At 42.2% G+C, this 24,169-nt stretch overlaps 1 long non-coding RNA gene across 1 annotated transcript in view; it reads right to left on the bottom strand.

Annotated features, from left to right (window-relative positions):
* Positions 1-11,730, bottom strand: part of LOC127911657 (uncharacterized) — a 61,146-nt gene extending 49,416 nt beyond the window's left edge. Inside the window, exon 1 of the long non-coding RNA XR_008078777.1 lies at positions 10,937-11,730. This is a non-coding gene — a long non-coding RNA (uncharacterized LOC127911657). The remainder of the gene's footprint in view (positions 1-10,936) is intronic.
* Between the last annotated feature and the right edge of the window lie 12,439 nt (positions 11,731-24,169).

Raw genomic sequence — 24,169 nt, 5'->3', positions numbered from 1 at the left:
AACTATTCAAATCAGTTATGAACAAATTCTTATTTACAATGATGGCCTACCCTGTACAATGATGCAATGTCTTAGATGCAGAGTCTTAGATCACTACGCCACTCCGGAGCCCTTCAATTGACTGAGCCAAAAACTATTTTATTCCAGTGGCCAAGACTTCTGAATGACTATTTAATATATTTAATGTATAGTTGAAGCCGGAAGTTTACATACACTTAGGTTGGAGTCATTAAAACTCGTTTTTCAACCACTCCACATATTTCTTGTTAACAAACCATAGTTTTGGCTAGTCGGTTAGGACATTACTTTGTGCATGTGACACAAGTAATTTTTCCAACAATTCTTTACAGACAGATTATTTCACTTATAATTCACTGTATCACAATTCCAGTGGGTCAGAAGTGTACATACACTAAGTTGACTGTGCTTTTAAACAGCTTGGAAAATTCCAGAAAATTATGTTATGGCTTTAGAAACTTCTGATAGGCTAATTGACACCATTTGAGTCAATTGGAGGTGTACCTGTGGATGTATTTCAAGGCCTACCTTCAAACTCAGGGCCTCTTTGCTTGACATCATTCGAAAATCAAAAGAAATCAGCCAAGACCTCAGAAAAAAAATTGTAGACCTCCACAAGTCTGGTTCATCCTTGGGAGCAATTTCCAAACATCTGAAGGCACCATGTTCATCTGTACAAACAATGGTACTCAAGTATAAACACCATGGGACCACGCAGCCGTCATACCGCTCAGGAAGGAGACGCCCTCTGTCTCCTAGAGATGAACGTACTTTGGTGAAAAAAGTGCAAATCAATCTCAGAACAACTGCAAAGGATCTTGTGAAGATGCTGGAGGAAACCGGTCAAAAGTATCTATATCCACAGTAAAACGATTCCTATATCGACATAACCTGAAAGGCCGCTCAGCAAGGAAGGAGCCACTGCTCCAAAACCGCCCCCAAAAAAGCCAGACTACGGTTTGCAACTGCACATGGGGACAAAGATCGTACTTTTTGGAGAATATCCTCTCGTCTGATGAAACAACATTTTAACTGTTTGGCCATAATGACCATCGTTATGTTTGGTGTAACAAGGGGGAGGCTTGCAAGCCGAAGAACACCATCCCAAACGTACCGTACGGGGGTGGAAGCATCATGTTGTGGGGGTGGAAGCATCATGTTGTGGGGGTGCTTTGCTGCAGGAGGGTCTGGTCACTTCACAAAATACATGGCATCATGAGGCAGGAAAATATATATTATTTATTGTAAGTTTAAATTTGTCATTTTTATTTATTTTATATATAAAAAATATGATGGTGTGTATTGCCATCTCACTTTAATAATCAAAAAATGTTTTTCATTACAAAACTCTAAACTGCATTTGCTGTAGGCTGCTTTTAGAGTAATTTGTGGATATCACAAAGCCCTGACCACAATCCTATAGAATATTTTTGGGCAGAACTGAAAAAGTGTGTGCGAGCAAGGATCCCTACACACCTGACTCAGTTACACCAGCTCTGTCAGGAGTAATGGGCCAACATTTACCCAACTTATTGTGGGAAGCTTGTGGAAGGCTACCCAAAACGTTTGACCCAAGTTAAGCAATGTAAAAGGCAATGCTACCAAATGCTAATTGAGTGTATGTAAACTTCTGACCCACTGGGAATGTGATATAAGAATTAAAAGCTGAAACAAATCATTATGTCTACTAGTATTCTGACATTTCACATTCTTAAAATGAAGTGATGATCCCAACTGACCTAAGACAGGGAATTTTTACTAGGATTAAACTTCAGGAATTGTGAAAAACTGAGCTTAAATGTATTTGGCTAAGGTGTATGTAAACTTCTGACTTCAACTGTAATTACAGAGCAGCAGTAAGATAATAATAGCGAGGTTTATACAGGGGGTACCGGTACAGAGTCAATGTGCAGGGGCACCGGTTAGTTGAGGTAATTGAGGTAATATGTACATGCAGGCCGGTAGTCATTACGGATCGGTAGTCATTTAGGCAAGTTACCTTGGTGTTCTTGGGCACATGGACTATGGTGGTCTGCTTGAAACATGTTGGTGTTACAGACTCAGACAGGTAGAGTTTGAAAATATCAGTTAAGACACTTGCCAGTTGGTCAGCGCATGCTCGGAGTACACGTCCTGGTAATCCGTCTGGCCCTGTGGCCTTGTGAATGTTGACCCGTTTAAAGGTCTTACTCCCATCGGCTGCGGAGAGCGTGATCACACAGTTGTCCGGAACAGCTGATGCTCTCATGCATGTTTCAGTGTTACTTGCCTCAAAGCGAGCATAGAAGTTATTTAGCTCATCTGGTATGCTTGTGTTACTGGGCAGCTCTTGGCTTTGCTTCTCTTTGTACTCTTTAATAGTTTGCAAGCCCTGCCACATCCTACGAGGGTCGGAGCCGATGTATTACAATTCGTTCTTAGTCCTGTATTGACACTTTGCCTGTTTGGTGGCTTGTCGGATGGCATAGCGGGATTTCTTATAGTCTCATTCCTTGAAAGTGGCAGCTCTACCCTTTAACTCAGTGTAGATGTTTCCTGTACTCCATGGCTTCTGGTTAGGGTATGTACATACATAAACTGTGGGGATAACGCCAATGACTGATGTGGTGTAGTCCTCAAGAATCTTGGAACATATTCCAGTCTGTGCTAGCAAACCAGTCCTGTAGTTTAGCATATGCTTCATCTGACCATTTTTTTTATTGACCGAGTCACTGGCGCTTCCTGCTTTAATTTTTGCTTGTAAGCAGGAATCAGGAGGATAGAATTATGGTCAGATTTGCCAAGTGGAGGGCAAAGGGAGAGCTTTGTATGTGTATCTGTGTGTGGAGTAAAGTTGGTGTAGAGTTTTTTTCCCTCTGGTTGCACATTTAACATGCTGATAGTAATTTGTTAAAACAAATGTAATTTTCCCTGCATTAAAGTCCCTGGCCACTAGGAGCACCGCCTCTGGATGAGCGTTTTCCTATTTGCTTATGTCGGTATACAGCTCATTGAGTGCGATCTTAGTGCTGGTCTATGGTGGTATATAGACAGCTAGAAAAAATACAGATGAAACTCTCTTGGTAGATAGTGTGGTCTACAGCTTATCATGAGATACTATACCTCAGGCAAGCAAAATCTCGAGACTTCCTTAGACATCGTGCACCAGCTGTTGTTTACAAATATACATAGACCGTCACCCTTTGTCTTACCAGAGGCAGCTGTTCTAGTGTATAACCCGCCAGCTGTATGTTATCCATGTCGTCGTTCAGCTTCGACTCGGTGAAACACAAGTTTTTACAGTTTTTAATGACAGTCCAATTCAAGGTGAGTAATTGCTGCTCTGATGTCTAGAAGCTCTTTTCGGTCTTTTCGGTGATAAGAGACGGTAGCAGCAACATTATGTACAAAATAAGTTACAAACACTGCAACAAAAACAAACATAATAGCACTATTGGTTAAGAGCCAATAAAACGGCAGCCTTCCTCTCTGGCACCATCCACATGCATTTATGATGTTGAAGTTCAATAATGTAATACAATACTCAAAATATAATTCTGTAAATATTGAAAATATTGGGGATTTAAGATAGAGTTGGAGAGTTGGTGAAGTATTTAAGTATTTTATGATCTTGTTGTTTTCCCACCATTTATTTCACCTGAAGGTACTAATGAGCTACTATGGTGCATTCCATCTGGGGCTAAAGATGGTGAGTTCATAGTGGCCCTTTCCACCAGCGTCTGGTCTGGCTATAGGGGGTGGTGGCCTGAGGCTCTGCAGAGCACAAGTTGTTGTTCATCATGGACTGAAGGGTCACCCTGTGAGTATTTATATTTTAAACTTGAAATTATTTGGACATGGGTTGGTACACGACTCACTGGGGTTTATAATCTTTATTTATTTTTGATGTAGTGCTATGAAAATGTAATAATACACATATCGAACCTTATGTATGTTGCTTTGGTGGAGTCATTTACTGTTTCAATTTAATTTAATGCATGGGATAGCCTATCCTGATACAATAACAGAAACCTATAATAATTTGATCTGAAGTTAATACCCTACTGTTATCACCCTAGACAGTTTACAATAGGAATTATTATTGGAGATGTCCTTCTCACCTAACATCCCATGCTGTTGAAATACTCTACATAAGTTAATATTGTGAGAGTCATATTCGAGCCTGGTGAGAGAGGTACAGTATACATACAGTATACATACATATATATACATACAGTATAGGCCAGGGGTTCCCAACCAGGGGTACTAGGACCCCTGAGGCTTCTTGGCCTAACCACAGGGGGTACTTGAAAAGACTCATGAGACCATAGGCCTACTGGTAAAATGCACGAGGGGGTACTTCAGGGATATTCCGGGCAGAGAAAAATTCAGTTGGTGGTACAGTAACCAAATAAGTTGGGAACCACTGGTATAGCCTATGCGCACGGTTGACTGTCTCTCTGCCTGCCCCGATCCTCACTCTCCCTCGCCTGCTCCCTTTATGAAAAACGCTAGTGTGCGTTTCTCTTCGGTCTGTTGCGTGTTAAATAGCTCAGCATACTCATTGATTGCCCTTACTTTGGTGAACTTGCACGAGACATTGCAAGCCAAGAAATTGCACAATACATCATTTCAATACCCTATTGTCTTGTTTTGCACACTTTGTACAAAATAATACAATGCAGTACTACAGGACATTTCTTAATGTAGCTCTTTATAAGCTAGCTATAACTGGCATGTTCACGTATCTTTAAAATATATATATATATTATAAATGTATTTTATTCATAATACAAAAATCAACTTACATTGCTACATCAAACATGACTAGCAAACCAAACACAGGTATTAACAATGCTCAAGCATACAAAAAAGATAAATAAAAGTACAATACAAAAAATAAACATAAATTTAAGTGCAATTATATGCACTCTGAAAATATATTCTTATAATGATTCATGAAGATGTTATTCTTGTTGTTATTCACTAGGGTTAGTATTTTAAGAAGATAATTAAATTCAAACAGAAAAATCTGTAATTTTGGTATAGAATTTTGGAATTGTTGTTTGTGTATAAAGTATTTGGCAACAAGAATAAAAAAAAGAACAATAATTTCAGTGGTTTTGTTATCGTTTGCAATAGTAACATGTTATATATTTGATGTTAAAATTATAGGCAGTGTTCATAATGGTAAATAAGTACTTTGCAAGGTTTTCCCAGAATTCTGACACAAATGTACATTCAAATAACAAGTGAGACAGATTCTCACCTTCTTTTTTCACAGAAAAGATATCATCAAGAGCCACAAATTTGGAAATCATAGAATTACATGGATATACAGTGGGGCAATAACGTATTTAGTCAGCCACCAATTGTGCAAGTTCTCCCACTTAAAAAGATGAGAGAGGTCTGTAATTTCCATCATATGTACACTTCAACTATGACAGACAAAATTAGAAAAAAAATCCAGAAAATCACATTGTAAGATTTTTAATGAATTAATTTGCAAATTATGGTGGAAAATAAGTATTTGGCCACCTACCAGCAAGCAAGATTCCTGGCTCTCACAGACCTGTAACTTCTTCTTTAAGAGGCTCCTCTGTCCTCCACTCATTACCTGTATTAATGGCACCTGTTTGAACTTGTTATCAGTATAAAAGACACCTGTCCACAACATCAAACAGTCTCACTCCAAACTCTACTATGGCCAAGACCAAAGAGCTGTCAAAGGACACCAGGAACAAAATTGTAGACCTGCACCAGGCTGGGAAGACTGAATCTGCAATAGGTAAGCAGCTTGGTTTGAAGAAATCAACTGTGGGAACAATTATTAGGAAATGGAAGACATAGAAGACCACTGATGATCTCCCTCGATCTGGGGCTCCACGCAAGATCTCACCCCTTGGGGTCAAAATGATCACAAGAACGGTGAGCAAAAATCCCAGAACCACACGGGGGGACCTAGTGAATAACCTGCAGAGAGCTGGGACCAAAGTAACAAAGCCATCAGTAACACACTACGCCGCCAGGGACTCAAATCCTGCAGTGCCACACGTGTCCCCCTGCGCAAGCCAGTACATGTCCAGGCCCATCTGAAGTTTGCTAGAGAGCATTTGGATGATCCAGAAGAAGATTGGGAGAATGTCATATGGTCAGATGAAACCAAAATATAACTTTTTGGTAAAAACTCAACTCGTCGTGTTTGGGGGACAAAGAATGCTGAGTTGCATCCAAAGAACACCATACCTACTGTGAAGCATGGGGGTGGAAACATCATGCTTTGGGGCTGTTTTTCTGCAAAGGGACCAGGACGACTGATCCATGTAAAGGATAGAATGAATGGGGCCATGTATCGTGAGATTTTGAGTTAAAACCTCCTTCCATTAGCAAGGGCATTGAAGATGAAACGTGGCTGGGTCTTTCAGCATGACAATGATCCTAGCCAGTCTCCAGATCTCAACCCCATAGAAAATCTTTGGAGGGAGTTGAAAGTCCGTGTTGCCCAGGAACAGCCCCAAAACTCTAGAGGAGTCTAGAGGAGATCTGCATGGAGGAATGGGCCAAAATACCAGCAACAGTGTGTGAAAACCTTGTGAAGACTTACAGAAAATGTTTGACCTCTGTCATTCCCAACAAAGGGTATATAACAAAGTATTGAGATAAACTTTTGTTATTGACCAAATACTTATTTTCCACCATAATTTGCAAATAAATTCATTAAAAATCCTACAATGTGATTTTCTGGATTTTTTTTCTCATTTTGTCTGTCATAGTTGAAGTGTACCTATGATGAAAAATACAGGCCTCTCTCATCTTTTTAAGTGGGAGATCTTGCACAATTGGTGGCTGACTAAATACCCTTTTGCCCCACTGCATATAAATCAACCACTTCCGTGGAATCCATAATATTTTGAAAAGGAAATCTTTATTTTTGCATTGTAAGGGTAAGAGTCATAAATTGAGTCATGAAACAGATAATACAGGGAGATGGGTTAATCTATTGGTTGATGTCAACCATGTTCAATTCAATGTTGTAAATACTGATGCTTCCAATAACAAGTCAAGTAACTGTGTTTTATTTAGAGACATTGAGAAGAAAATCAGTAAAGTTGTCTAAATTTACATTGGCCAAAGTAATATGGGGTGGAGATTTTAATACAGTATTACATGATAATCTAGATAGATGGCCTCCTAAGGATAGCAATTATGTTTGTGAGATAAGGAATATATGTCTACGGTTAGGTGTTCTAGATATTTGGAGACATAAGAACCCAGATAATATTGTTTACATGGGAGTACCAAAGATTTATCTATACAATCCAGTATTGATTTCTGGCTGATATCTGAAGATATGGCTCACAAGGTTGATACAGTCACGATTGAACCATCGATTTTAACAGACCACAAAGGGATCTCAATATAGAGAAATACACATGGTTTGTCAAGAAAAAAAAGTTGGTAAAGGTTACTGGAAAATGGACTTTACTAGAGAATGAAGTATTTAAGAAGGAAGTAGCAGGAATTAATGATAATATATACTGGAATTGTGCTTGTGTTATGAATACATTTGGAAGTTACTGGGAGCTAATGAAATTTGATTAAGGCTTTTGGCTATTTCAATGGGGAAAGAAATTGCTCGTGCCAAGAGAAAGAATATGACATCATAAAGGGAATAATTGATTATACTTAAAAAAGTGAACTAACTAATCAGGAATTACTGGAGCTATCATCATTTCAATTGCAGTTAGACTGTATCTACGAGGAAAAGGACCGGGGAATGTTTGTAGGATCAAAACGAAAATGGATGGAAGAGGGAGCGAAAAATACAAAATATTTCTTTAATTTAGAAAAAAGGACAGGCGAAAAGACTTCCATATGTAAATTAATGATTAATAATATTCCCAATGAAAATCTAAAATAAATGTTTCAAGAATCAATAGAAAAAGGGAAGTTACCGGCTTCCTTAAAGCAAGGTGTAATTACTTTGATTCCCAAACCTAATATGGATACTCTTTATATAGACAACTGGAGACCAATTGCCCTGTTGAATAATGAGGGGAAATTATTTGCCCTTGTATTTGCTAAGAGGTTGAAACAAGGCTTGCATCATATAATTGATGAAGAACAACCTGGTTTTATGCATGGTCGACAAATTAGTAATAACATCCGGCTGATCTTAGATATGATTGACTATAATGTCCTCATCCTTAATGATTTGTTGATTGTTGATTTTTATAAATATTTTGACACTGTTGACACTGTAGAACATGAGTTTATGTTCAAAGCAATACGTTTTTGGGGGTTTGGTGACTTTTTTTTTTAAAGCAGTCCAAACTTTATATAGTGGTTGTACTAGCTCTGTAAAATTAGCTCACGGGACATCCCAAAGATTTGATATTGGCCGTGGCATTAGGCAGGGCTGCCCAATTAGTCCATTTGTATTTTTATTTGTTACTCAAATTATGACTCTTCATATCAAGAAAGGATATTTTCAAGGTGTTTCAGCACTTGGCAAGGAATTTAAACTATGTCAACTGCTGATGATACCACCATATTTTTAAGAGACAGGAATGACGTTTCTAAAGCAGTTTTCTGTATTGAATACTTTTCCTTAGTTTCGGGTTTGAAAATGAATATAAATAAGTCAGTCTTATTTCCACTCAAGGATTGTGTTTTACATGAAGTATATGGTATCCCAATTAAAGATAATGTTACTTATCTTGAAATTGTTATATGCAAGGATGAAAAACAAAGACGTGAATTGAACTTTAATCCCATTGAGAAAATAAAGAAGAAATAAAACCTCTGGTTGATGAGAGATATATCGTTATATGGTTGGGTTTTATTATCCAAAGCTGAAGGGTTATCCAGATCGCTTTATGACTCATTATCTTACCTCCTAAAATTGTAAAGGATTTAGATAAGATTCTTTACCATTTTATTTGGAGGAACAAACCTCACTATCTACGAAAATATATTCTCACTAATACCCAAGAACAAGGAGGTCTTGAGGTTTTAGATTTCAATACTCTAAATAATACTTTTAAAATAAGTTGGATTCTGAAGTGTATTAAGAACCAGACACGTATTTGGAATGTCTTCCCTGAGTATTTATTTGACTCTGTTGGTGGTTTAGACTTGTTGCATCAATGTCATTTTGATATTGATAAAATCCCAGTAAAGTTGGCAAAAATTCCATAAGCAGGAAATTTTAGCTTGGATGTTAGCGTATAAACACAATTTTCCCCCTCATAGATACTTTTAATGGAACAACAAAGATATACGATTTAAAAATAAGTCTCTTTTCGTAACTGGTTTGAGAATAAAATTATTTTGGTTGGTCAGTCACTGAATAAGGATAGATATCTACTCTCATATGGGGAATTTCTTGATAAATGTATAATTCCAATAACCCCGAAAGAATATGCAATTGTTTTTGATGCGATTCCAAGGGGGTTGGATATCTTTAAAATTCCTCTGTGGTTGATGTAAGTAACATAGATTTACATGAAAATATATTGATTGGCAATATTAACATCAAAAGATAAATGTAGTAATAAACAGATTAGGAATATTGTTTGTGATACTACAATTCCCTCAGCAAGATTCTTTTGGTCAGATATCTATGGTGATATACAATGGGGGTAAGCATGGAAAATTGCTAACAAATATTGTATCAGTAACAAAGTAAAGGAAGTTTCATTTAAAATGTTACATAGAATTTATCCTGTGAAATATGTTTTGGAAAGATTCAAGCTGAATATAACTGATTTCTGTGAGAGGAGAAGGAGACCATTTTGCATTAGTTTTTTTACTGTATTTATAGCAGAATGTTTGGGATTGACATACAGAATTTTGTTACAAAAAAATAGAACCGTATATACTATAATGGTTTTGATATAATGATTTATTTCAGAAATTCTGACGTAAATAAAAATGTAGTATATTTAATTCACCTGCTAATAACAATTATTAAGTTTCAGAATCAAAACCTAACTGTTTTCACTTTATAAATTAGTTTAAACAATATGGCACCACTTTAACTAAAATGAAAAACAAAAAGGCAATTAAAACTTGTTGTATTATTAATGAATATGATTTGTTTGTTTAGGATTCCTGGCAATGTAAATACAGTGCCTTGCGAAAGTATTCGGCCCCCTTGAACTTTGCGACCTTTTGCCACATTTCAGGCTTCAAACATAAAGATATAAAACTGTATTTTTTTGTGCAGAATCAACAACAAGTGGGACACAATCATGAAGTGGAACGACATTTATTGGATATTTCAAACTTTTTTAACAAATCAAAAACTGAAAAATTGGGCGTGCAAAATTATTCAGCCCCTTTACTTTCAGTGCAGCAAACTCTCTCCAGAAGTTCAGTGAGGATCTCTGAATGATCCAATGTTGACCAATGTTGACCTGACTAATGATGATAAATACAATCCACCTGTGTGTAATCAAGTCTCCGTATAAATGCACCTGCACTGTGATAGTCTCAGAGGTCCGTTAAAAGCGCAGAGATCATCATGAAGAACAAGGAACACACCAGGCAGGTCCGATATACTGTTGTGAAGAAGTTTAAAGCCGCATTTGGATACAACAAGATTTCCCAAGCTTTAAACATCCCAAGGACCACTGTGCAAGCGATAATATTGAAATGGAAGGAGTATCAGACCACTGCAAATCTACCAAGACCTGGCCATCCCTCTAAACTTTCAGCTCATACAAGGAGAAGACTGATCAGAGAGGCAGCCAAGAGGCCCATGATCACTCTGGATGAACTGCAGAGATCTACAGCTGAGGTGGGAGACTCTGTCCATAGGACAACAATCAGTCGTATATTGCACAAATCTGGCCTTTATGGAAGGGTGGCAAGAAGAAAGCCATTTCTTAAAGATATCCATACAAAGTGTCGTTTAAAGTTTGCCACAAGCCACCTGGGAGACACACCAAACATATGGAAGAAGGTGCTCTGGTCAGATGAAACCAAAATTGAACATTTTGGCAACAATGCAAAACGTTATGTTTGGCGTAAAAGCAACACAGCTCATCACCCTGAATACACCATCCCCACTGTCAAACATGGTGGTGGCAGCATCATGGTTTGGGCCTGCTTTTCTTCAGCAGGGACAGGGAAGATGGTTAAAATTGATGGGAAGATGGATGGAGCCAAATACAGGACCATTCTGGAAGAAAACCTGATGGAGTCTGCAAAAGACCTGAGACTGGGACGGAGATTTGTCTTCCAACAAGACAATGATCCAAAACATAAAGCAAAATCTACAATGGAATGGTTCAAAAATAAACATATCCAGGTGTTAGAATGGCCAAGTCAAAGTCCAGACCTGAATCCAATCGAGAATCTGTGGAAAGAACTGAAAACTGCTGTTCACAAATGCTCTCCATCCAACCTCACTGAGCTCGAGCTGTTTTGCAAGGAGGAATGGGAAAAAAATTCAGTCTCTCGATGTGCAAAACTGATAGAGACATACCCCAAGCGACTTACAGCTGTAATCGTAGCAAAAGGTGGTGCTACAAAGTATTAACTTAAGGTGGCTGAATAATTTTGCACGCCCAATTTTTCAGTTTTTGATTTGTTAAAAAAGTTTGAAATATCCAATAAATGTCGTTCCACTTCATGATTGTGTCCCACTTGTTGTTGATTCTTCACAAAAAAATACAGTTTTATATCTTTATGTTTGAAGCCTGAAATGTGGCAAAAGGTCGCAAAGTTCAAAGGGGCGAATACTTTCGCAAGGCACTGTCTATTGTTTTTATGCTTGTTTGCATGTGACTATTCCTCTTTTGTTGATTGATATTTGTTAATTTTTTTATTTTATATTTTTTTATAATTTAAAAAGTGCCCTGTAAAAGTTGAGGTCATATTGAACAACCAGAGAGAACCTTCTCTACATAGGAATCGCATACCATATTTTTTCCCATACATCAAAATAATGCGTTATTGTCAATCAGCAATTACTTACCTAAATAAGGCCTCAACAAGGCCCCAGTTAATGGTTGAAAATAACTTATTTCAGTGCCAATGAGTTACACTGAGTGTATAAAATATTAAGCACACCTGCTCTTTCCATGACATATGCGGACCAGGTGAATCCAGGTTAAAGCTATAATCCCTTATGGATGTCACTAGTGAAATCCACTTAAATCAGTGTAGATAAAGAGGAGGAGAAAGGTTTAAAATAAAATTGTAAGCCTTGAGACAATTGAGAAATGGATTGTGTATGTATGCCATTCAGAGGGTGAATGGGCAAGACAAAATATTTATGTGCCTTTCAACGGGGCATGCCAGGGGTACCAGTTTGTGTCAAGAACTGCAACGCTGCTGTTTTTTACGCTCAATAGTTTCCTGTGTGCATCAAGAATGGTCCACCACTCAAAAAACATACGGCCAACTTGACACAACTGTGGGAAGCATTGGAGTCAACATGGGCCAGCATTCCCGTGAATGTGTTGTACACTCAGTACATTAATAGTATTGGTACCGTGTTCTTGCAGTAACCTGTAAAGCTGGAGCAGCCTGCAAGGCAGGGGGAAGTGTAGGTGATGCCGTTGTCTGAACACACAGGGTCCCACTCCCCAGCCAAGCAGGAGCAGCTTCTGTTACACTCTGACAACAGGCTGCCATCGTACACCAGTGGACCTGGGGAACAGAGTAAATGGTTGGCAATAATGATGTTTAAATAATTTCTGCTGAACTATCACTGACATAGGCACAATGACAAAACTGCCAGGAATCCTGGCTCAGTAACATCAATACTGTATATTCACACAAGAGGGAGCCCCGGCACAAGCCCATGTGTGTTTTGGTCTAACTCCCTCATATTCCACTGATCAAAACTTTTGTCCTCTGCTGAATCACCTGTCCTATCCAGTCAAAAACCACTTACATTTTTCATGTGAACATGGGAAGTGTTCCAAAAACAAGTTTTCATGTAATCTTATGTGAAGATAATTGTATAACATGTAAAGCAACATGTGATTACATTAAACTACACATGTATAAAACATGATCATGTTGTGTTCCAAAACATGTTTTCACATGATTTCACATAAAATGTCAGTTGAAATCATGTGGTTTTAAGGTCGACACCTGTTGTATTCGGCCCATGTGACAAATACAATTTGATTTTTTAAAACTTTTGCAGGCTTTTTGAATAGCCTTCATCGGGCGAAAATGTAGCTCATTGCTCTTCAGTGCAAAAACGTCATAAATGGCGTCTGGCAAATGTAAATTCATTCACAAATATAATTCATATCTTAAATCAACTATTCTCAACTGGTGGGGAAGTTTTGAATGGGTCGTGAGGTGTCAAAAAATTTAAACGTTCCAAAAAAATTGTAAAGCCAGGTAGAAAGTAATTACATTGAATCTCTTGAACAATTTGTCTTCAATCACAGTTATGACCTATTAGCAGGTTGATTTTGTGTTCTGAAACCAGTGAGTTTTTTTACCATTTGTCATCCCAAATATTGGCAAAATTGAATTATTGTAGGCTATTAAAATTATTTTAAACAATTAGAATTAATGACAATGAAAAAGGTAGGGATGTTGTTCCCTTGTCATATAATTGCTACATTTACTATCAATACAACGTGAAATTGTTTTCCAGATTACATTTTTGGATTTTTTTTTTCTCCATGCATATATAGGGTTGCGACAGATTACCTGGTTCAATTTAGTTCCCGAGGCAAAACCAGTTGAGAACCACTGTCTTAAATGACTGCATTTTCATGAATTTCTAGATACAATTGGCCAGCCAATTAAAAGATTGGGAGACAGGACCTGGAAGTATGACGTAGGATAACGTCACTTGTATAGCGTAGACTGATTTTTTATTAATTGTTTGGAAAAGTTTAATATGCTTGTGCACGATAGTCATATCAAATAATTTTATTTTAACATGCTTCAGGTGTAAACTATTAGTGAAATGTGTCCTTTTCCAACAATGCAGAGTCAAAGAAATAATGGAACAGTGAATGAAAAGAGTAAAAAATATCATGGCTATATTTAGGGTGTAGAAAATAGCATGTCAACAGTGCATTCGGAAAGTATTCAGACCACAGCCTGATTAAAACATTTTTTCCCCCCTCATCAATCTACACACAATACCCAATAATGACAAAGCAAAAACAGTTTTTTAGAAAACGGAAATATCATATTTAGTATTCAGACCCTTTACTCAGTACTTTGTCGAAGAATCTTTGGCAGCGATTACAGCCTTGAGTCTTCTTGGGTATGACACTACAAGCTTGGCACACGTGTATTTGGGGAGTTTCTCCTATCCTTCTGTGCAGATCCTCTCAAGCTCTGTCAGGTTGGATGGGGAGCATCGCTGCACAGCTATCTTTAGGTCTCTCCAGAGATGTTCGTTCAGGTTCAAGTCCAGGCTCTGGCTGGGCCACTCAAGGACATTCAGAGACTTGTACCGAAGCCACTCATGCATTGTCTTGGCTATGTGCTTAGGGTCGTTGTCTTATTGGAAGGTGAACCTTCGTCCCCAGCTTGAGTTCCTGAGCCCTCTGGAGCAGGTTTTCATCAAGGATCTGTATTTTGCTTTGTTAATCTTTCCCTCAATCCTGACTAGTCTCCCAGTCCCTGCAGCTGAAAAACATCCCCACAGCCAGGTTTCCTCCAGATGTGACCCTTGGCATTCAGGCCAAAGATTTCAATCTTGCTTTCATCAGATCTGAAAATCTTATTTCTCATGATCAGAGAGTCTTAAGGTGCCCTTTGGCAAACTCACTGAGGAATGGCTTCCGCATGGCTTCTCTACCATAAAGGCCTGATTGGTGGAGTGCTGCAGAGATGGTTGTCCTTCTGGTAGGTTCCTCCCATCTCCACAGTGGAACTCTGGAGATCTGTCAGAGTGACCATCGGGTTCTTGGTCACCTCCCTGACCAAGGCCCTTCTCCCCCTATTGCTCAGTTTGGCCGGACGGCCAGTTCTAGGAAGAGTCTTGGTGTGTCCATTTAAGAATGATGGAGGCCACTTTGTTATTGTTCTTCAATGCTGCAGGCATGTTTTGGTACATCTGTGCCTCAACGCAATTCTGTATCGGAGCTCTATGCACAATTCCTTTGACATCATGGCTTGGTTTTTTGCTCTCACATGCATTGTCAATTGTGGGACCTTATATACACAGGTGTGTGTGCCTTTCCAAATCATGTCCAATCAATTGAATGTAACACAGGTGGACTCCAATCAAGTTGTAGAAACATCTCAAGGATGATCAATGGCAACAGGATGCACCTGAGCTCAATTTCTCATAACAAAGGGTCTGAATACTTATGTAAATACGTTTTATTTGTAATACATTTGTAAAAATATCTAAACCTGTTTTTGCTTTGTCATTATGAGTCTAAATGTGTGGCCAGGCCTTTTCTGGTTGTTCTGGGTGGAGATTGCAAGAGTACGTGGTCATTTAAGGCCAGATTGTTCTTCAAGATGTTTAAACGTTCATTGATGACCTGCAGGGTCAAATAATCATCACACTGGTTATAGAGGATGCAACAGGTCAGCACCTCAGGAGTGAATGTCAGTTGACTTTTCATAGCCGAACATTCAGAGGTAGAGACAGCAGGTGCGGTGGAGAGAGAGGGAGAGAAAGAAAAGTGACTAGCAGCAGCGTATATGGTGAGTGTGAAAGAGCGTGTGGCGTCAGTATGCGTGTGTGGGTAGAGTCCAATGTAGCCTGCAATTGATGCTTGTAAAATATTATGACTGAAGCCATGCTCGTTTAAAGTTTCCCCTGTCTTTTGTTATGAGCGACGAGCACAGAACATTTGGAAACCTGTTGCAACAACACAAGTTTTGCCGCTCATTCATTTAGACTTGCAAACTCACCCATCACTAATCTAAATGAATAATTGTATGCTGGCCACAGACTCCTCTGAACTGATACATGTCAAGGAAGTACATTCTCTTTCTCTGTAATCACATAGGCCTAATTGGTAGAAGTTGCCCATCGATGCTCCAGGGTCAGATGTTTTTTGTTGACCTAAATAAGTCTGCAGATATTTTTTATTTTACTTTTATTTTACTAGGCAAGTCAGTTAAAGAACAAATTCTTATTTTCAATGACAGCCTAGAAACAGTGGGTTTAACTGCCTGTTCAGGGGCAGAACGACAGATTTGTACCTTGTCAGCTCAGAGACTTGAACTTGCAACCTTTCGGTTACTAGTCCAACGCTCTAACCACTAGGCTACGCTGAAGCAGATGCTAAACTACAGGACTGTTTTGCAAGCACAGACTGGAATATGTTCTGGGATTCTTCCGATAGTATTAAGGAGTACTCCACATCAGTCACTGGATTTATCAATAAGTGCATCGAGGACGTCGTCCCCACAGTGACTGTACGTACATACCCCAACCAGAAACCATGGATTACAGGCATCATTCGCACTGAGCTAAAGGGTAGAGCTGCCGCTTTCAAGGAGCGGGACTCTAACCCAGAAGCTTATAAGAAATCCCGCTATGCCCTCAGATAAACCATCAAACAGGCAATGCATGACTAAGATCAAATCGTACTACACCTGTCTGAGTCTGTAATACCAACACGTTTCAAGCAGACCACCATAGTCCCTGTGCCCAAGGTAACCTGCCTAAATGACTGACCAAACCGTAGCATTCACATCTGTAGTCATGAAATGTTTTGAAAGGCTGGTTATGGGTCACATCAACAACATTATCCTAGAAACCATAGACCCACTACAATTTGCATACTGCCCCAACAGATCCACAGATGATGCAATCTCTATTGCACTCCACACTGCCCTTTCACACCTGGACAAAAGGTACATCATGAGAGAATGCTATCCATTGACTACAGCTCAGCGTTCAACACCATAGTGCCCTCAAAGCTCATCACTAAGCTAAGGACCCTGGGACCAAACACCTCCCTCTGCAACTGGACCCTGAACTTCCTGACGGGCCGCCCCCAGGTGGTAAGGGTAGGTAACAACACATCCGCCACGCTGATCCTCAACACGGGGGCCCCTCAGGGGTTGCGTGCTCAGTCCCCTCCTGTACTCCTTATTCACTCAAAACTGTGACATCAGGCCCCTGAGGACTGGAATATCCCACCCCTGGCCTATAGGGAGGAGGTCAGACTCCTTACAGTGTGGTGCAAGGACAACAACCTCTTTACTCAATGTGATCAAGACAAAGGAGATGATTGTGGACCACAGAAAAAGGAGGACCGAGTACGACCCTATTCTCATCAACGGGGCTGTAGTGGAGCAGATTTAGAGCTTCAAGTTCCTTGGCGTCCACATCACCAACAAACTAACATGGCCCAAGCACACCAAGACAGTCATGAAGAGGGCACGACAAAACCTATTCCCCCTCAGGAGATTAAAAAGATTTGGCATGGGTCCTCAGATCCTCAAAAGGTTCTACAGCTGCACCATCGAGAGCATGATGATGGGTTGCATCCCTGCTTGGTATGGCAACTGCTTGGCTTCTGACCGCAAGGCACAACAGAGGGCAGTGCGTACGGCCCAGTACATCACCGGTGCCAAGCTTCCTGCCATCCAGGACCTCTATACCAGGCGGTGTCAGAGGAAGGCTCTAAAAATGGTCAGACTCCAGCCACCCTGGTCATAGACTGTTCTTTCTGCTACCACACGGCAAGCAGTACCAGAGCGCCGAGTCTGCCCCCCCCGGAAAACTGCTGCTACTCTATTATCTATGCATAGTCACTTTATTAACTCTACCTACATGTACATATTACATTTACATTTACATTTAAGTAATTTAGCAGACGCTCTTATCCAGAGCGACTTACAAATCGGTGCATTCACCTTATATTACCTCAATTACCTCGACACCGGTGCCCCTGCACATTGATTCTGTACCGGTTCCCCTTGTAAATAGCCCCGCTATTGTTATTTACTGCTTCTCTTGAATCATTTGTTATTCTCATCTCTTTACTTTTTAAAATGTATTTTGTTATCTGCATTATTGGTTAAGGGCTAGTAAGTAAGCATGTCACTGTAAGGTCTACTACACCTGTTGTATTTGGCACATGTGATAAATACAATTCTATTTGAAAATAACGTGCAAAACAGGTAAGCCCCTCCCAAATAAAAAAAAACTATTTTTTAAAAATCTTTAGATAAAAATGTGGGTCTCAAAACAGGTATCGGTGCTGAATGACTGGTCGCCACTATTCCTGTAAGACACAAATTGAAGGCATGGTACATTGCACAAGCTGTGCACTTTTAAAATGACTGTGTTTCTATGGGAATTTGTGCATGTTTGGATCGCCGACATTAGGTAAAAGACATGACTTAATATAATAATAAACAATTCCTTTTGGACCTGCATGTCGAACATCTCATTCCAAAATTATGGGCATTAATATGGAGTTCGTCCCCCCTTTGCTGCTATAACAGCCTCCACTCTTCTGGGAAGCCTTTCCACCAGATGTTGGAACATTGCTGTGGGGTCTTGCTTCCATTCAGCCACAAAAGCTTTAGTAAGGTCTTGCACTGATGTTGGGCGATTAGGCCTGGCTGACAGTCGGCGTTCCAATTCATCCCAAAGGTGTTCGATGGGGTTGAGGTCAGGGCTCTGTGCAGGCCATTCAAGTTCTTCCACACAGATCTCGACAAACCATTTCTGTATGGACCTTGCTTTGTGCACGGCGGCATTGTCCTGCTGAAACAGGAAAGGGCCTTCCCCAAACTGCCACAAAGTTGGAAGCACAGAATCGTCTAGAATGCCATTGCATGCTGTAGCGTTAAGTTTGGCGGAGGAGAAATAATGGTCGGGGGCTGTTTTTCATGGTTTCCTTTCACTGGCCCTTAGTTCCAGTGAAGGGAAACCATGACAAACAGCCCCCGACCATTATTTCTCCTCCGCCAAACTTTACAGTTGCCACTATGTATTGGGACAGGTAGCGTTCTGCTGGCATCCGCCAAACCCAGATTAGTCCGTTGGACTGTCAGATGCGTCATTCATCACTTTAAAGAACGAGTGTCCAATGGTGGCGAGCTTTACACCACTCCAGCTAACACTTAACATTGCGCATGGTGATCTTAGGCTTGTGTGCAGCTGCTCGGCCATGGAGCACCATTTCATGAAGCTCCCGATGAACAGTACTTGTGCTAATGTTGCTTCCAGAGGCAGTTTGGAACTCGGTAGTGAGTGTTGCAACCAAGAAAAGATTATTTTTAAGACGATTTTTATACTAATACATTCTTAAATTACGAGCCTTGTTGGTTAAGCCACAGAAAAAGCTAGCATTCTTCCCACCAGCCTTGAATTTCTGAGATAATGATTGAGAGGTGAGTTTGAATTGGTCTGCCATATACAGTTGAATTTGGAAGTTTACATACACTAAGGTTGGAGTCATTAAAACTCATTTTTCAACATCTCCACAAATTTCTTGTTAACAAACTATAGTTGTGGCAAGTCTGCTGGTCACCCGCGGACGTCCAGAGGGGGCTCTGTTGGTGCCATCCTCTAGCACCCCCACTCCGGTGCCCATGGAGTTGGGAGGGGCTGCGCGTAGGGAGACTGGAGGAGCCATCATGTGCACCATCTGTGGCCGTGGAGGGCACACTGCCGGTCGGTGCCTTGCCGGTTCCAGAGGGCACTCTGGTGTCACCCCAGCTTAGTCTGCACCACGCTCATCCAGAGTCCTCTGTTGACCAGCTGTTTGTACCTGTTTGTTTCCCTGATTTTCCCCCGCATTCCCAGCATAAGGCTCTCGTCAATTCAGGCGCAGCTGGGAATTTTATCGACAGAGCGTTAGCCCTTAGTTTAGGGATCCCCATTATTCCTGTAGTTAGACCTTTCCCGGTTCACGCTCTGGATAGTCGACCATTAGGGTCCGGGCTAATCAGGGAAGCCCCCATCTCCCTGGCCATGGAGACGCAGGGGGGGTCATGAGGAGAAAATGAGTCTCTTCCTCATTGACTGTCCTGCATTTCCTGTGGTACTAGGCCTTCCCTGGTTAGCTCATCATAACCTCACTATTTCCTGGTGGTGCTACCACGGTGGAAAGTCCAGACCAGGTTTCCACCGTGCGCATCCCCCCAGAATATGACGATTTTGCTCTTGCCTTCTGTTAAAAGAAGGTGACTCAATTACCACCTCATCGATGGTGGGAGACGCTGCGCTTCCCAGGAGTCACGTGTATCCCCTGTCACAAGCAGAGACAGTGGCTTTGGAGACATATGTCTCTGAATCCCTTTGTCAGGGGTACATTCGGTCATCCACTTCACCCGCCTCCTCGAGTTTCTTTTTTGTGAAGAAGGAGGGAGGTCTACGCCCGTGCATAGACTATAGAGGTCTCAATCAAATCACGGTGAGGTACAGTTACCCGCTACCTCTTATCGCCATGGCGATTGAGTCAATGCATGGGGCTCGCTTCTTCACGAAACTGGATCTCCGGAGTGCGTATAACTTGGTGCGTATCCAAGAGGGAGACGAGTGGAAGACAGCGTTTAGTTCCACCTCAGGGCATTATGAATATTTAGTCCTTTCCAATCCTTTGTAGACGAGATTTTCAGGGACCTGCACGGGCAGGGTGTATATCGATGACATTCTGATATACTCCGCTACACGCGCCGAGCATGTGTCCATGGTACGCAGGGTACTTGGACGATAGTTGGAGCATGACCTGTACGTCAAGGCTGAGAAATGCCTGTTCTTTCAGTAGGCCGTCTCCTTCCTAGGGTATCGCATTTCCACATCAGGTGTGGAGATGGAGAGTGACCGCATTGCAGCCGTGCGTAATTGGCTGACTCCCACCACAGTAAAGGAGGTGCAGCGATTTTTAGGGTTTGCCAATTACTACCGGAGATTTATCCAGGGTTTTGGCCAGGTGGCTGCTCCCATTACCTCACTTCTGAAGGGGGATCCCGTACGGTTGCAGTGGTCGGCTGAGGCGGACAGGGCTTTTGGGCAGCTAAGAGCTCTGTTTACTTCGGCTCCCGTGCTGGTCCTTCCGGATCACACTTTGGCGTTCATAGTGGAGGTGGACACGTCCAAGGCTGGGATAGGGACCATGCTCTCACAGCGCTCAGGTACGCAACCAAAACTCCGCCCCTGTGCTTTCTTCTCGAAGAAGCTCAGCCCGGCGGAACGTAACTATGATGTGGGACACGGGAGCTGTTGGCTGTGTTTAAAGCGTTGAAGACGTGGAGACATTGGCTTGAGGGGGCTAAACACCCTTTCCTCATCTGGACTGACCACCGCAACCTGGAGTACATTCAGGCAGCGAGGAGACTGAATCCTCGTCAGGAAAGGTGGGCCATGTTCTTTACCCCAATTGTGTTTACCCTGTCCTATAGACCAGGTTCCCAGAATACGAAGGAAGATGCACTGTCCCGGCTGTATGACACAGAGGAGCGGCCCATGGATCAGACTCCCATACTCCCGGCCTCTTGCCTGGTAGCGCCGGTCACGTGGGAGCTGGACGCGGACATTGAGCAGGTGTTGCATACAGAGCCTGCTCCCCTCCAGTGTGCGGTCGGGCGTATGTACGTTCTGTTTGCTGTCCATTACCAGTTAATCTATTGGGCCCACACGTCACCCTCCTCTGGTCATCCGGGGATCGGTGGGACGGTGCGCTGTCTGACTGGGAAGTACTGGTGGCCCACCTTGGCTAAGGACGTGAGGATCTATGTTTCCTCCTGCTCGGTGTGTGCCCAGTGTAAGGCTCCGAGACACCTGCCCAGAGGTAAGCTACACCCCTTACCCGTTCCACAACAACCTTGGTCACACCTGTCTGTGGATTTTTTAACTGATCTACCTCTTTCATAGGGAAACACTACAATCCTGGTAGTTGTGTATCGTTTCTCTGTCCTGTCGTCCCCTCCCTCTGCCCAATCTTCCTATGGCTCTACAGACTGCGGAATACCTTTTTACTCACGTCTTCCGGCTCTATGGAGTAACGTGCAGGAAGAGAGGGTCAACCAGGATGTGGGCAGGTTTCTGCGGTCCTATTGCCAGGACCGGCCGGGGGAGTGGGCGGCGTTCGTGCCCTGGGCCGAGATGGCACAGAACTCGCTTCGCCACTCCTCCACTAACATCTCCCCCTTTCAGTGCGTATTGGGGTACAAGCCGTGGCATCAGGGTCAGACCGAGGCTCCTGCGGTGGACAACTGGTTCAGGCGTGCGGAGGAGACATGGGAGGCCGCCCATGTTCACCTTCAGCGAGCCGCGCTTCGCCAGAAAACCAGCGCAGACCGTTACCGCAGTGAGACCCCGGTGTTCAGGCACTGCGTCCAGTCCCGCTCCATGGCCGGAGCCTTTCTTTGTGCCAGTGCCCTGTCCAGGCACGGCGTCCAGTAACGCTCCATGGTCGGAGTCTTCCTCTGCGCCGGTGCGCAGGGCGTTCATCCCGGCTTCATGGCCGGATCCGCGGCCTGCCACTGAAGCTAGTTGCCCACCCTAACCCACCCCATCTAGGTTCAGGTTTTACGGTCGGAGTCCGCACCTTTGGGGGGGGGATTACTGTCACGCGCTGACCATAGACAGCCCTCGGGGTTCCCTATGGTGTAATAGGTCAGAGCGTGACTAGGGATGTTTCTAGATAGTGTATTTATATATTGGTGTATGTGTATGGTTCCCAATTGGAGGTAGCTGAATTTCGTTGCCTCTAATTGGGGATCATACTTAAGTGTGTCCCTTTTCCCACCTGCGTTGTGGGATATTGTTTTGTTTTATGCCTATGTGCGCTACGTATTGCACGTTTGTTAATTCTTTGTTGTTTTGAAGTTTCACTGTAATGAATATGTGGAACTCTACTCACGCTGCGCCTTGGTCCACTCATTCTTACGACAAACGTGACACCCATTGAGCACATCTGGGACCTGTTGGATCGGAGGATGAGGGCTAGGGCCAGATCTCCCAGGTAACAACATCGATCCAAAACCCATACTCCCAACAAGAACTAATCAGAATTAGGTTTGGATTTACTACATTCTACGTGTTACGTTATGTTATGTTACATTTGAAAGCTGACCTCCGAGGCATGCTTTGAAATTCCTAAGCAGCTATCTTCGAAACAGTGTGCCAATGCGTGTATCTACTTTATCAGAAGTATGTCATCAATGACGTCCGAAACTTCATTTGATCATGTGCTTTTCAAACCATGTGTTGCAAAATGTGAGATCCCACAGATTTCACCGTTGTTCCGGTGCTCTACTGGACACCATACGTACAAATATAGTTAAAATTTCACACATACATTTTAATCTGATTTGTAGATTAACAGGTAAAGGAGGGAACTATTGAACATTAATCTGGACAAGAGGAATACCTATATAAGAATGCTGTTCATCGACTACAGCTCAGCATTTAACACCATACTACCCTCCAAACGTGTCATTAAGCTCGAGACTCTGGGTCTCGACCCCTCCCTATGCAGCTGGGTCCTAGACTTTCTGATGGGCTGCCCACAGGTGGTGAGGGTAGAAAAAATCTCCACCCAGCTGATCCTCAACACTGGGGCCCCACAAGGGTGCGTTCTCAGCCATCTCCTGTACTCCCTGTTCACCCATGTCTGCGTGGCCATGCACGCCTCCCACTCAATCATCAAGTTTGCAGACGATACCACAGTGGTAGGCTTGATTACCAACAACGACCAGACAGCCTACAGGGAGGAAGAGAGGACCCTCGGAGTGTGGTGTCAGGAAAATAACCTCACACTCAACGTCAACAAAACAAAGGAGATGATCGTGGACTTCAGGAAACAGCAGAGGGAGCACCCCCCTATCCACATCGACGGGACAGTAGTGAAAGTGGGAAGTTTTAAGTTCCTTCGAGCACACATCACGGACAAATTGAAATGGTTCACCCACACAGACAGCGTGGTGAAGAAGGCGCAACAGCGCCTTCAACCTCAGGAAGCTGAAGAAATTTGGCTTGTCACCCAAAACCCTGACAAACTTTTACATTTGCACAATCGAGAGCATCCTGTCAGGCTATATCACCGCCTGCTCCGCCCACAACCGTAAGGCTCTCCAGAGGGTAGTGAGGTCTGCACAACACATCACCGGGGGTAAACTGCCTGCCCGCCAGGACACCTACACCACCCGATGTCACAGGAAGGCCATAAAGATAATCAAGGACAACATCCACCCGAGCCACTGCCTGTTCACCCCGCTATCATCCGAAAGGTGAGGTCTGTAC

Source organism: Oncorhynchus keta, chromosome 25 (genome assembly GCF_023373465.1).
Source record: "Oncorhynchus keta strain PuntledgeMale-10-30-2019 chromosome 25, Oket_V2, whole genome shotgun sequence".
In the NCBI taxonomy this organism is placed as follows: Eukaryota; Metazoa; Chordata; class Actinopteri; order Salmoniformes; family Salmonidae; genus Oncorhynchus; species Oncorhynchus keta.
This window is presented reverse-complemented; position numbering and strand designations above follow the sequence as displayed.